This window comes from Typopeltis vanoorti, chromosome 25 (assembly GCF_054136105.1).
Source record: "Typopeltis vanoorti isolate ZY-2024b chromosome 25, IOZ_Tvanoo_1.0, whole genome shotgun sequence".
NCBI classification, from domain to species: domain Eukaryota; kingdom Metazoa; phylum Arthropoda; class Arachnida; order Uropygi; family Thelyphonidae; genus Typopeltis; species Typopeltis vanoorti.
The window spans coordinates 8,019,196-8,034,896 of record NC_143573.1 but is presented as its reverse complement, the minus strand read 5'-3'; the positions used below and the strand labels follow the sequence as shown (position 1 = coordinate 8,034,896).

Here is a 15,701-nt window from a genome sequence, read left to right as displayed (position 1 = left end):
TCCCCAGAATTTGAAAGGGATAAATTAACTGTGGAAAAGGTACAAAGACGGATAATAAAGATGGTGTCGGGACTGTACAATGTTAGTTATGAGGATCGGCTGAGGGAGTGGGGACTGCAGAGTTTGGTGGATAGAAGAACGAGGGGTGATATGATTGAGACTTTTAAACTGTTACAAGGTGGTTACAGGGTTGATACTGTGGAGTTTTTTCGCTTGATTGAACAGCGGGAAGGAGTCATGACAAGGGGCCATCCCTGGAAGTTACAAAAGGAAACTGTGAGAAAGAGGATGAGGAGTGGTTTCTTTGCATGGAGGGTAGTTGAACCATGGAATGCATTGCCTGATGGAGTGGTGAGAGCGAAAATGGTCACATTTAAGGAGTGGTATGATAGCCGTTGTGTTTCCTAGGAGGCACCTCCCTCGATGAGTCTTGATAGACTTGTGTTTCTTAGAAAGGACCTCCCACGATGAGTCTTTTGACTCCATGGAGGCCTGAATAATAATAATAATAACTCAGTGTTATGTGAAGACGTAACAGCAGAGTCAGGGTAACCAGACAATTCTTCTGTGAGTGGATGACAGAGGTCTTTGCTCCCACAGTGAAACGGTATCTACAAGAAAAGGGTCTGCCTTAGAAAGTTCTTATAATGGACAATGCTCCAGCACATCCACCACAGCTGGAAGAAGATTTGGATGAAGGTTTAATTTCATAAAAATTAAGTTCTTGGCTCCTAATACAACACCCCTCCTACAACCAATGGATCAATATGTTATTTCCAACTTCAAAAAGCTTTATACCAAAGCTCTTGTCCAAAGATGTTTCGACATTATCACCGACACAGAATTAATCCTCAGGGAATTCTGGAAGAATCACTTCAATATTCTTCATTATTTGCATTTTATTAGTCAGACATGGGACGATGTTTCTGTGAGAACTCTAAAATCAGCCTGGAAAAAGTTATGGCCCGACTGTGTCCGAGGAACCGCATTGGAAGTATCTGAAAGTGAAATTGACATTGTACATACAGTTGTCTCCCTGGGAAAAACCATGGAAGTTGGTGAAGTTGATGAAGAAGACGTAGAGAGGAGCTGGTAGAGGAGCACAACATTGAGCTGACCACTGAAGAGCTACAGGAGTTAAGAAGAAAGCAGGAAAAAGAAATGGATGAGGAGGAAAAGCAAATGTCTTCAGAGGACGAAGAAGACAGCAACAAAAAGGGAGCAATTCCAACAAGTGATGTAAAAAAAATCTTGCAGCACTGAGGCAAATTGCAAGAATTGGTTAACCAGTGGCATTCAAATCGAGGTGTTGTTTCTAGAGTCACCAATATCTTCAATGACAATGTCATTAATCACTTTAGAAGGGTGTTAAGGAAATGACAGATTCAGCCAATGATGGATAGGTTTTTGAAACCTCCATCACCTAAGAGATGAAAAGAAGCAACAGATGACAACAAATCGAAGACTCTTGAACCACAAAACCAGCCGCAAGAAAATTGATTTTTTTTTACTATTTAATGGAAGATGATTTTCATACTAATCATGTAAAACCAAAGATTTCATAAATAAAAATTAATATGTAAAGGTATACAAAATGCATATTTATAGTGTAAAAATGCTCCTTCTCTATTTCTTTTCATTTTCTTCATTTAGTTGAAAATAGTTTTTTTTATTATTTTAATTTTTTGGTTTGAATCTGGGAATAGATTAATTGATTTCCCATAAGATATAACGGAAAATTGGGTTTCGAGATACATACTTTGAGATACAAAATGCAGTCAGGAACGAATTAAGTTCGTAAGTCGAGGTACCACTGTAGTTCACTTTTGTCTTGGGAGGCACCCTCTATATTAATTTGCAGGACCAGTAGGATGAATTTAGTTTTCCTTGCTGGTTGGTCAGTTTTGGAACCTTTTTGAAAAGGTCTGCTTCATTTCTTCCTGTTACAATTTCCTTTCAATTTGAATATATTAGCCAGGAGGTCAAAACAAAATTACAGGTTCAGCTCCCAATAGTCGTGAAAGTTTAGCCACCAAAGACATTGCCCAGGTGCACCACAAGGAGGTATTTCATGACAATTCATCACCCATGACAGGTTGATGCTAGTTGATAACACTGGCAGAATGGTAACCAATGCAGAGGATACTTGCAGTATTCAATGATCAGTTTATCAGTGTGTGTATTTCATCCTTGTGAAGGTGACATCAGGATGAGCTGGAGTGTAGAGGGTATGATGGAGGAGGGACTCATGGTGAATGAGCAGGAGTACAAGGTGGTATCAAAAAGTTTTGAGACTAGGTTTGTAACACGCCAACAGATGGCTGCACGCACAGTCACAGGGAGCACCTACCTTCATAAGTCAGTGTGCCAAAAGACAACGTCTTGTGTACATCGGGAGCTGTGCAACTGATGCTATTCTGACCACCTGCATTACCACATCTGTGATTTTATCATGGACAGCAATTAGAACAAAGAGCAAACGTGAAATTCACATTTGAAGAAACGTGAAATTCGAGGACCATTACCGGTGACAAAATTTGGATGAACGGGCATGACCCTGAGACGAAGCAACAGTCTTCACAGTGGAAGAGCCCATCATCTCCACGACTGAAAAAGATGAGGCAGGTCTGCAGCTTGACCAAGTGCATGCTCATCGTCTTTTTCACATTCGCAACATTGTGCATCGAGAATTCGTCCTCAGGGGCCAGACCATCAGTAGCGAGTTCTACTGCCAGGTTTTAAGGCATCTGAGGGAGGACATTCAGCGAAAGCGACCAGATCTGTGGCATGTGAAAAACTGAATGCTCATCCACGACGACAATGCACCCTGTCACCGAGCTCTCCTCACATGTGAGTTTCTTGCCAGAAACAACATGATCTCACTTCTGTACCCACCCTACTCACCAGATTTGGCTCCTGCAGACTTCGCCCTCTTCCCGAAGATGAAAATCCAGCTCAAAGGTCACTGTTTTGACACCATTGCGGAGATCCAGCGCGAATCGCAGAAGGTGCTTGACATGCTTTGAAAAGAAGACTTCCAGGACACTTTCCAGAAGTGGCAAGAATGCTGGGAGCACTGTATTGATATGCAAGGGGACTATTTTGAAGGTGACAGTGTGCAAACATAGATAAATAAAGTAATTTCTCGTAAACAGAGCTAGTCTCGAAATTTTTCTGATACCACCTCGTATATGAAGAATTAAATAAATTTGATATTAATAAGGCAATAGGACTTAGTATATTGCCACAGCTTGAGAGAGAGAGAGAGAGAGAGAGAGAGAATGCTTTATGGAAGTAATTGCAAATTTGGCACACCTATTTAACATGAGTCTTTCAACGGAAAAGTCCCAAAGGTGGGAAAAATTGTTTTACTTCAAAGGGGGGGGGGGAAAACTGAAGCTGCAAATTACAGGTCACTGTGTGTCTGGGGTTGTTGTTAAGATGTTAGAGAAGTTGGTGGCAACTGGGATTCAGAAGGGGGATTAGTAATAATATTCCTACGGTGATCATGGGTTTGTTAGGGGGAGGTCACGTTTCAGCAATTTGTGTATGTATTACAACAAGGTGCCAAATTCACTCAATAAAGAAGATGCATATATGGAGGTGTACTTGGATTTTTCAAAAAAAAAGCCTTTGATAGACTGTCAGATGATAACCTGTTAGCTAAATTGAAACAGATGAAATTATTTAACAGACTAGTGAGTTGGACACCTGATTGGCTGTCAGATGGGTATCTGATGGGTTATGCATGGGAGGAGGAGCGCTACCCAAAATGAGGAAGGTCACTAGTGGAGTGCCACAGCGATCTGCTCTGGAACCATTATTGTTCAACCTGGAGGTTAATGACATCAGATTGGCTATCTAGAGAGGAAGGTGGCTCTTTGCCAATGATGCAAAGTTAGGAAGATCTATAACAAGTAAAGCAGACATGTTGGCCTTGCAGGAAGATCTCAACAGTCTGTCAGTGGGCAAATGAGTGAAGGTGTCATTTTAATGTTGCAAAATTTTACAAAGTGCAAGGTCTTGAAATTTGGTAGGCAAGGTTGGGATGCAGAGTATACAATTAATAGGGAAATTTCAAAGTAGATGGAGGCAATGAGGGATCTGGGAGTGATGGTGGACAGAGACTATGCTTTACTTGTTCAGGGGTCACATTTCTAAAATTGTCAGAACATTCTAATGGATTATGGCAATAATGAGGAAGACACTGACATAGAGAAGCAAAGAGGTTATGGTTCCCATGTATAAGGCTTTGATCAGGTGACATATAGACTACTGTGCACAGATCTGGTCGCCTGGTTTTCAGAGGAATGAGGATGCAATGGAGATGGTCCAGAGAAGGTTTACTAAGTTACTGTGAAGTCTATGGAATGTCATATACAAGGATAGATTGGGGATATGAAACTTACAAAGCCTTATGAATAAAAGAAGATGAGGAGATATGACCGAGACATAATTTGGTGAGGGGTTATATCCAGATTAATTTGGAGATGATATTTCATAGAGAAAAGAGAAGCAAGGGAAGAACTAGAGGCCAATCCTAAAAGTATATATGTAAGTTGTGAGCAGGAGAGTCAAAAGCGGGTTCTTTTGCATGGAGAGTAATTGTTGAGTGGAATACTTTGCCTGAAAGTGTGTTGAGTGTGGAAATTATAAATGAGTTTAAGGCACTGTTCGATGATCTTTTTGCATGAGAGGTTATAAACCTTCCGTGATGAGTCATTTGACTCAGTAAATATTAATATACACCTAAACCTCTTTTTATGCGATAGATAAGTTCCTAAAAATTACGTGTAAATAGAATTCACGTAAAAAGAACTACTGACTCCATAGAAAAAGTGAAGATTGGTTCCAAACCTGAAATATAAGCAAAATAATGAAAAAACAAATATTAAAATTGTTAGGATCGTAAGATATTTATTTACATTTCATGCAGAATACACATACATATAATGAATTTTAATAACTTAAAAAAAAAACATATTCATTTCAGTTAAGGGGATAATAAATCCCTCATTATTTTATTTTAAAGCCGGATACGAAACTCGGAGATCGAAATCTAAGAGTTTCATGCCGAAGAACTATCGGCAAGTCCAGGCATAAGTGATCACCTGGGTAGTACAACACTAGGGCAACTCGTTGCAAAGGTGGAGCAAGATCCGTCACTATCCTTAATATTTTCTCATAATGTAAAATGCAGCTCCTAGGAGATGTATTACTGTTTTACATTATGAGGAGAGGTCACTACCCAGACCGGTTTCGACCTTTATTTAGGTCTCATCAGTGAGTAGGTAGACCTGGAATACCAAGATTTAAAGTGAACCAAACTTACATATACCCCCACTAACGAATTGCCCAGAGTGGTGTACCCATATATTATTATTACTACGATAAAGAGCCACGAGGCTATTTTTCCAGCAGCGTAAATTATCCCATCGTTATTATCTCCTTAAGTTATTTTATGCTGCCGGAAAAATAGCCTTTTAGCTCTTTAACATATTCATTTCAGTTGCTTGCTAAGGATTCTATAAAAAAAATTACATTATTTGCCATCAGTTTCTGACATAAACGCGAAAGATTTCGTTTTCATGAGACTGTAATATCACTGGAACTACTAGATATGATATTATCATCATCGACTTCCGCCTCAACTTGTGGAATTCTTCTTGTCATGTCTGAACAAAAGTACCACTGGTTGTTTCAGTAGTTTTAGGCATGAACTCAATTATTAATCACTGTGTTGATGCTTTAGATAAGTCGCGATATAATTCTCTGTATGAAAACATTAACAACTTAAGCTCACGTGAAAAACTTCCCAGCACGTTCTTCATTTGGATCATGTCGGGCAAAATAATTTAACCTAAATTACTGGCCAGTTTAAGACCTTCTTTAATTATATCAACAGTAAAAGTAGGATTATCTTGATCATTATCATTAACTTCTTCACTTTCAGGAGTCTCAGAAACAATCTCCACTATTTCGTCTTTGCTAAGAGGTTTATCAATTAACAATTCTTCAATATCTGTCGACGTAAGATCATCGAATCCTTCTCTGCCAATTTCACATGCCAAACTTATTATATTGGGGAATTCTGCAGTATGATTGAAGGAAACAGGAGCATTCTCTTTAACACATGCGGGCCAAATAACTTTCCAGCATGCATTCATAGTTTCTGATCTCAATTCAGATAAAAATAATCGAACATGATCAATACAATCCATAATTGAAAATTTTTCCACACATCCATAACTGACAGTGTTTCATCATCATTTAGCTTGTTCAAAACATACTGAAATGTTCGTCTGACATAATATGTTTAATCTGTTCATTTGGTTGTTCTATTGCAGGATGACCAGGTGCATTATCAAGAATCAAAAGAACTTTAAATTCGAGATCCTTGTCATTCAAATAGCGTCTAACCTCTGGCACAAAATGTTTGTGGAACCACTCAGTTAAAATATCAATGGTCACCCAAGCTTTTTTGTTGGCCATCCAATGTACTGGCAATTTTTGAAAATCTACGCCTTTCATTGGTCGTGGTCTTAATGATCGATTTATGAGCAGTGGTTTTAACATCCTAAAGTGTTCGAACAAAATAGGAGTGTTATGCGATTCTTTGCTGCTTTGAACCCACCAACAGTTTTTTGCATTTTTGATACATAAGTTCTGTTTGGCATTTTTTTCCAGAAAAGGCCAGTTTCATCCATATTCCAAACTTGTTTTTGTGGAAATAATTTAGCAGCTGTTTCATCAGCAGAAGCCATTTCACCTTTAATTTTTATATTTTGAAGAGCATGTCTTTTAATAAACTTAGTCAGCCAACCATTACTTGAATGAAATTCATATTTTTTCCTCGATTGAGATGAAGTATCTGGCTGCAGTTTTTTAATCTGTTCATAAAATCTCAATGATGACTGCTTGATGGAATTTCCATCAACTGGCATTCTTTTTTGTACATCTATCCACATCACTAAATCTTTTTCGGCCTTTTCTAGAACAACATCTCTTGTGTATGATGATAATTTCGCACTCGATTTTGTACCAGAATATACCGCTTTTCTAATAGCCTCTTCATTTTCTTTATAGATCTGACAGTTGATTCACGGACTCCAAAATGCTTATCCACAGCCGTTGCACCTTCTCAAGTTTGAAGACTATCTAAAATTTGAATTTTTATATCCAAGGAAATGGTTTTCCTTTTTTTTTTTGGTTATCGGCAACATCATGTGAGGGCTGGATTAAAATCTTCGGTTATTGAAATGAAAGTTTGAAACTTACATGTAGCTTACCATTTATTATTTCTTGGCAAAATTATTAATTTTATAACGCGATTTTTATTTTGATTTCACTTAAAAAATACAAACGCAAAAAATGCGGTAACTGTGTTGTCTACTTAAACACCAAATTCAATCTGCTAAGAATTTTTATGCGCAGTCAGTTATGTAATTTGGAGAATTCCCAATAAATGAAATTCGTAAGAATTTAGAATTTTCTTAATTGAAACAAGAATGCAATTCTATAAAATTCTCAGAATTTTCTATAATTTAGAATTTTCCTAATTGAAACGACAATGCAATTCTCAGAATTTTCTTGAATTATGGATTTTTTCCTAACTCAGACTTTAGGTCGGTCATGTAAATGTGAATAAAAATCGCGTAAAAAAAATTATTTTTGATATCCCAATTCGCGTAACTCCGAATTTGCGTAAAAAAAATTCACATAAAAGGGTTTAGGTGTACTGTATTTTCCAGCGTATAAGACGCACTTTCTTTTCTTTAGAAATAGGTCTTAAAAACAGGGTGTGTCTTATACGGTGAGGCTCAGATATTCACAGAACAGAAGATGTTAAAAATCAACTCAAGGAATTGAAAACTCAGTTAGCCGTAATTCCAGGAGGTCTAACTAGTCAGCTCCAACCTTTAGATGTCTGTATTAATAAATTTAAGGGATTTATGAAGGACAAGTGGAACAGCTGGATGCAGTTTTCAGATTTTGAGGTTATGCCACCACGAAGAAGGAAGAGGCCTAGCATTTTGCAAGTTTGTGAGTGGGTCAAAACTTCATGGGATGCTGTGAAAACTGAGACATTGGTTAAATCATTTAAGAAGTGTAGATTAGTAATGCACTGGATGGTACAGAGGATAATTTGTTGTATGAGGAATCAGATTCTGATTTATAAGAGGTTTCAAGTGTCTCTTCATTTAGCTCTGGAGATAAATTTCTGGGTTTTGACGAAGAAGATAAGGGTCAAAGCTATATAACTGAGAGGAGACACCTCCACATAACCTTTAAAGGAATGTGGAGAACCGACCAGGGCTTCTGACCTAATGTCCAATCCTCACCTTCACGTGGTGCACCCTGATGGGTAACTACCTGGATACTGAAGGAACGGGGATGGGCTGGCAAATTTGGGATTTGGCCGTCCAAATTGTAATTCCTATTGGCTTAAACCAAATTACAAAATGACGGTACAACACGACAAAATTTCATGCCGGCTAGGACGTCGCCTGTCTAAACAAGGTCCCCGTTGTTTTCACCAGGGAACCAGGGTGAACAACGAAAAGTCAGCTACTGGAAAAAATCCTAAAACACATCCCAACTCAATATCACCAGAATTGAAGATCAGTACTATCAACATAAGAAGCCTGAATGGCAAAGAAATGGAGCTAGCTGAGGAATTGGATAAGTACCAGATTGACATAATAGGGGTGACTGAAACAAAAAAGACCAAAACTGGTGAGCTCTTTCTGAGAAATAAATACAAAATGTTATATTCAGGCAATGACAATCAAGGAAAAGAAGGAGAAGCCATTGTATTCAACACTAAATACAAGGCTAATCTTCTTGAATGGCAGGCAGTCTCAAGTAGAGTTATGTCGGCTAATATCAGAATGGGGAATTGGACAATGAGACTTATTTGTGCCAAAAATCCCACAGAAGGTTCTACTAAGGTAGAAGTGGAGGATTTAGAGAAAGCATCTGACACAATGAAAAAGGAAAAGTTGGTCCTTGTTGGGGATCTAAATAGCAGAGTGGGAAATGATTGTGAGACATACGAAAATATATTGGGAAAATTTGGAGAAAAGAGTAAAGCTAATAATAATGGCAAATATCTGTTGGATTTCTGCTCAGTTATTACTAATACCATGTTCCAACATAAAAATGTGCACAAATTCACATGGAGAGAAGAGGCAAGGAATAAGAAAAGTCTCATTGACTATGCTATTGTTGATAGTGATGTTTTCTCCCTGGTGCAGGAAACCAGAGTGTACAGAGAATTTGAAATTGGAAGTGATCACTATTTAGTCTTGAGCAGTATAAAATTGAATTTCATATTGAAAAGAATGGAAGAAAGTTTTAAAGCGAATAAAAGTTGAGAAGCTCTCTGATGTGAACTCTAGACTAAAATACACAAAGATTATTCAAGAAAAAATGAAAGAGTTTGAGAACAGGAACCAAACTTTAGAGATTCAGTGGCAAGCTCTTAAGAAAACATTGATTGATTCTGCCAGAGAAGCAAGTGGTGAGGTTGTCTGCAAGGATAGAAAAATCAGAACTCCATGGTGGACACAGGAAGTTAAAGAGGCAGTTAAGGCAAAGAAGAAAGCATATCAAAAGTTCCTGGCAAATAAGTCAGCTTGTGCTCTTATAGAATACAGAGACAAATGTAAGAAAGCTAAACACTGTGTAAAACTAGCTAAACAAAAGTCATGGGAGGACTTTGGCAAGAACATAGAACATAAATATCAAGAAGGTGACAAAATATTTTGGAGGTTGCTGAAGAAGCTTAGAAATGGAGGAAACAGTATTGTAAAAGGAGTTAGAGATGATAAAGGTGATATGAAAATGGGAGCAAAAGATATCCTTGAAGTATGGAGTAATTACTTCCGAGAAATTGCTAAATGAAACAAGCAGTGATAGCACAGTGGTAAAAAACACTCAACAGGCATACAGTCAGGAATACATATCCATACTTGAAGTAGAAAAAACCATCAAAGGCTTAAAATGTGGAAGGGCAGCAGGAGTAGATGATATTCGACCAGAAATGCTGAAGTATGGTGGTATAAAAGTCTTGCAGTGGCTGCACTGCATAGTTCAGAAGGACTGGACAGAGAGACGAATTCCTGATGATTGGAGTAGAGCTCTCATAGTACCCATGTATAAAAAGGGAAATAAAACTGAATGTGAGAATTACAGAGGTATTTCTCTACTGAGGGTTCCTGGTAAGATATATGCAAGTATACTTGAGAAACGGTGGAGAAGAATTGTCAAAGAAAAGCTTGGTGAAGAACAAGCTGGATTCAGACCAAATAGAGGCTTTCAGGATCAGATCTTTACTTTACGACAAATAGTGGAGAAATCATGAGAATATAACAAAGATCTCTATTTGAGTTTTGTAGATCTGGAAAAGGCATATGATATGGTGCCAAGAGAGAAGCTACTCAATACTCTACAGTTATATGGTGACAATGGGGCATTATATCAAGCAATATTTAGTCTTTATTTGAGTTGCAAGTCAGCAGTTAGAATTGAAGGCAGTACAGGGAGATGGTTTAATGTTAAATCTGGTGTGAGACAAGGATGTACATTATCCCCTCTGTTATTCATTATCTATATGGATCACATTATGAAGGAAAGTGGTATTAAACACGATATCAAAATTGGAGATGTTAATGTCAGCTCTTTGCTTTATTCTGATGATGTTATACTTCTAAATAAATCCGCTACAAGTCTGCAAGATTCCCTCACTAAATTGAATAACTGTTGTAATAGATATGGTATGAAGGTCAGCAATAAAAAGACAAAGAAACAATGAAAATAGGCAGAATCGTTGAAAATGTCAACTGCACTGTGAACAGAGAACCTGTGGAACAAGTAAAACATTTCCCCTACTTAGGCACGATTTTTAGTGAAGATGGTAAATTAAATATGGAAATAGACAACAGAATCAATAAATCTGTATAGTATGAAGCCAATTGAATAAATTCATATGGAATATGGGGGCGCTAGTGGGTCAAGCGCTACGAACGTGTTTTGAAGAGCTCCTGATTCAGATAAGTTTTACTAGGAATAATTAAGTATATATGCGTAATTGTTTAAGTAAGAGCGGCTGTAAATATTGTACGCTACCGATATTATTAGTGTGGGGTTTTTTCTTGCTTAAACTAAATACGAAAATGTTAATATTAGACCTAGTAACCTGCAGAGAAAAAAAAAAAAAAAAATGGCGGCGGCATTGTCATTCCAGGATTTTAATTTGGATTTCAGTCGGTTCCTTAAGTGTGAGGTCTGTTATATGTATTCCTTCGACTACATAAATGATTTGTGGATGTTTAGTGCAGATGGAAGAAGGGTGTGTGCGAAATGTGACCTGAACGAGGAATTGATGAATGCGAATATGAAGTTGATGACAGAAAGTGCTAGTACCGATTTTGTCGCGAGTGCACGTTTGAAAGAGGATGGCGAGAAAGACAGGCGAAAAAATGTTAAAAAATCAGGAGAAAAGAAAAAGAGCGATTTGACAACCGTAACGGATGTAAAAAGGGACGAAAGTGAGGCGGAAAGAAACGAAATTGAGAGAACGAACGAAAGTAGAAATGGCGTGGTGCAGAAATCGCAAGTAAAAAAAATCGAAAGAATGAATGATAGTGAAAAAAGAATGACTGATGGCGAAAGTTGGACGCATGTTGGAACGAAAGTACTGAACCAAAGAAAGATGAATTACAGTAAAAGTGAGAAGAATTATAGCGAAAGTTGGACGCATGTTAGTCCGAAAGTACGGAAACAAAGAAGGATGAATGAGAGGGAAAGTGAGAAGAGGGGGTCGAGAGTTAGAAAGTTAGAAAGATTTAATGATAGAGTGAATGTGTCGCGAGGTTCAGAAGGTGAATTGGATTGGATGAAGCAAGAAATGAAATGGATGCGGAATGAAATTAAGAGAATTCAGGTCAAAACTATTAAAATAAATCATGATGGCATGAAAGAGATAACAAAAGATGAGCGAGTGGCATTGTATGGCGACTCCATTATTAAAGGTGTGCTAGAGGATAAAATGCACAAGGTATGTTTTCCAGGCGGTAAAATGAGTAGAGTGATTGAGGCATTGAATATGAGGCGGGAACGAGCAAAAGAGTTAATTGTATTAATTGGTACAAATGATTTGAGAGAGAACAAAGAGCATGTCAAAATGAATGTCAGGAGACTGCTTGGAAAGATAAAGGAGAATAGTGTGACAGGAAGGGTGGTCAGTGTGTTGCCTAGGTATGATTGTGGTGAAATGAGGCGGAGAGCAAGGATTGTGAATGATATTCTGGCTGAAATGTGTGAGGAGATGGGAGTACAGTTTGTTAATGTGTGGAATGAGTTTGAGGGACGAAGTGAGCTGTATGGGAGTGATGGACTGCATTTGAGTGGTTATGGTGTGAGTCGCTTGGAGAGACTGCTGCTGGAAGGTAGAGAAGTGAATAGAGAGAATGAATCAGATCGAGAGGGGAGTGATGTGGAATAGCAGGAGAGTAAGACAGGAGAGATTGAAGGAGTGGAAATGAATGTGGAAGTGAGTGGTATGAGTATAGAAAATGAGAGAATGGGTGTGCAAGAGGAGCAGGGAAACGGCGAGGCTCAGGGTGGACAGGGATACACAGCGTGAGAAAGGTGGATGCTCCAAGAGGAGGTGAGAGAATGTGTAGGCAGGAAAGTAATGGGATGATCAGGGATCAAAAGGAAACAGATGGAATTGCAAAGGGTTCTAAAATGAAGAAGCAGAAAGGGAAATGGCCCCAGTCCAGCATGGAGAGATCACATCGAGTGAGTGGTATCAGTGGAACTAGCTGTAGATCCAGAAATGAGTTGTTGTGTTTGTATACCAATGCTAGAAGTATAAGAAACAAGGCGGATGAAATGGTTGCACTAATTGCGTCTGTGCACCCAGAGATTGTCGGAATAAGTGAGACATGGTTAGATGAGAATGACATCCTGACAGGAATAGAGATGGAAAGGTATGATGTGTTTCGTGAGGATAGAAGGGGTAAAAAGGGAGGGGGAGTGCTATTGATGATAGAGAAAGAGTTATGTCCATACAAGGTAGAGATGCAAGAGGGAAATGGGGCCAGTGGTTTTGAGGCACTATGGTGTGAGATAGAGGTGAATAGAATCAAATACTTGGTGGGATGTTGTTATAGACCTGGTAATGTGGATGGTGGTGATAGTGAAATGTATAGTCAAATAAGCCAAGCAAATAAGAAAAGGGTGATCATTATGGGTGATTTTAATTATGGCAATATAGACTGGAATGAAGAGATAGCAACTGGAAGTAAAGAAAATGAGTTTCTTGAGTTTTTGAGGGATAACTACCTCAGACAGTATGTAACAGAGGGCACAAGAGGATTAAGGGTCTTGGATTTGGTCATCTCATCGGAGGATGTAATTATCAATGAGGTGTCAAATCATCCACCAGTTGTTGAAAGTGACCATGAGGTGATTACGTGGGTGGTTGCCAGCAGTGCAAGGACCCCTGTGAAAAAAGGGTATATGTGGAACTACAAGGGGGGTGATTATGAAGAGCTCAGGAGACAGCTTGCAGGTGTAGCATGGAATGAGGAGTTAGCTGGAAAAGAGATCAATGCAGCTTGGGGGATTTTCAAAAAATATTTAGTGGATGCAATGTCTAAATGTATACCACGGGTGAGAAGGTTAAATAAGTTAGGTGTGAGATAGATGAATAAAGAGATTAAGCATGCAATACAGAAAAAAAGGGCATTGTGGAGGCAGCATAAGAGAAGTGGAAGTAACCAATTTCATGAGTTCTACAAAGACCAGGCAAGGAGAGTGACTTGGTTGGTGAGAGTAGCTAAAGAGAGGTATGAACAGCAGTTAGTTAATGAAGCTAAAAAGAATCCTAGGGAGTTCTTTCGATATGTAGCCAGCAAAAGAAAGAATGATTATGGAAGGATGACATTGATTGGAGGAAATGGTATAAAGACAGCTGTTGCAGAATGTGTGGTGGAGATACTTAATGACCAGTTCATAAAGATCTTTCAATCTTGTGAATGTGACTTCATGGAGAGATTAAGAGCAGTTGATGATGGGGAGGAGAGACTGACTGTAAGTGAGCAACAGGTGTTTGGGGAGTTGAGTAAACTAGATGTAAATAAGGCTGTGGGACTTGATAATATATCACTGCGTATTCTGAAGGAATGTGCCAGAGTGTTGACACCTGCCTTGACATATTTTTTTAATACGAGTCTTGCACTTGTTCAAGTCCCTAAAGAGTGGAAGGAGGGCAAGATTGTGCCACTTCATAAAGGAGGTGATCGAACTCGAGCATCAAACTACAGGCCTATCTGTGTGTCAGGTGTTGTGGTTAAGTTGTTGGAGAAGCTTGTGAGAACTAGGATCCAGAGTTGGGTTGACAACAATGGTATAATCTTTGATGGACAGCATGGATTTGCTAAAGGGAGGTCGTGTTTTAGTAATCTACTTACTTATTACAATAAAGTGACTGCTTCCTTGGACAGAGGAGAAGGATACACAGTAATATACTTGGATTTTGCAAAAGCTTTTGATAGAGTACCTCATGATAAGTTGACAGTCAAACTAGAGCAGATGGGGTTGGATATTAGATAAGTGCATTGGATTGGAGACTGGCTATCTGATAGGTACCAAAAAGTTGTGTATGGGGGTGCAATATCCAGGAAAAGGAAAGTCACTAGTGGAGTGCCTCAGGGATCTGTTTTAGGGCCATTACTATTTAACTTGTATATTAATGATATTGGCGAAGATTTGGATGGAGATATTCAGTTGTTTGCAGATGATGCAAAGTTGGGACGAACCATAAAGAGTAGTGAAGATGTTGTGGCCTTGCAAGAAGACTTGAATAAATTGAGTGATTGGGCAAGCAAATGGGGATGCGAGTTCAATGTTGCAAAATGTACGGTTTTAAAATTTGGAAAACAAAGATGGGATGCAGAATTTATGCTTGGTGAGAATATATTGTTGGAAGTAGAGGAAATAAGAGATCTGGGGGTGATAGTGGATAAGGATCTAAAATTTAGGGGACACATTGCCAAAATTGTGAAGACAACACAAAGACTTCTGTGAATGATGCGGAGGACACTGACGTGTAGAAGTAGTGAGATTCTTGTTCCATTGTATAAGGCTTTGATTAGGCCACACATGGACTATTGTGCCCAGATTTGGTCACCTGGTTTTCAGAAGGATGAAGAGATGTTGGAAACAGTCCAAAGGTGACTGACTAAGGTATTTCTGACCTCTGGAATGTTGAGTATGAGGAAAGATTGAAAAGATGTAATTTGCAGAGTCTAGTGGAGAGAAGGAAGAGGGGAAATATGATAGAGACCTACAAGTTGGTGAAGGGTTGTTATAGGATCAATGGTGGAGAAGTTCTACATAGAATAGTGGGAGATCAGGGGAGAACCAGAGGTCATACCTGGAAACTGTATAAAGAGGGTGCGAGTAGGGGAGTGAGAGGCAGGTTTTTTTCGTGCAGAGTTGTGAATGATTGGAATGCCTTGCCTGAGAGTGTGGTGTCTGCAAGGAGTTTGAATGTGTTTAAGACCCGGTATGATGAGATGTGTGTGAGATAAAAGGACCTCCTAGATGAGTCTTTGACTCCATGAGGTCTTGTTTTAATAATAATAATAATAATATAAGAGAAAAATTAGTCGGAACACTAATTAGCT

At 38.6% G+C, this 15,701-nt stretch overlaps 2 protein-coding genes across 2 annotated transcripts in view; one reads left to right on the top strand and one right to left on the bottom strand.

The window, feature by feature from the left end:
• Positions 1 to 15,701, bottom strand: part of LOC150092517 (cytochrome P450 3A8-like) — a 221,061-nt gene that overhangs the window by 162,260 nt on the left and 43,100 nt on the right. The window lies entirely within an intron of this gene.
• Positions 1,885 to 15,701, top strand: part of LOC150092516 (cytochrome P450 3A19-like) — a 268,491-nt gene continuing 254,674 nt past the window's right edge. The window contains exon 1 of the mRNA XM_090414568.1: positions 1,885 to 1,896. The gene's annotated coding sequence lies outside the window, so the exon portion shown is untranslated. The remainder of the gene's footprint in view (positions 1,897 to 15,701) is intronic.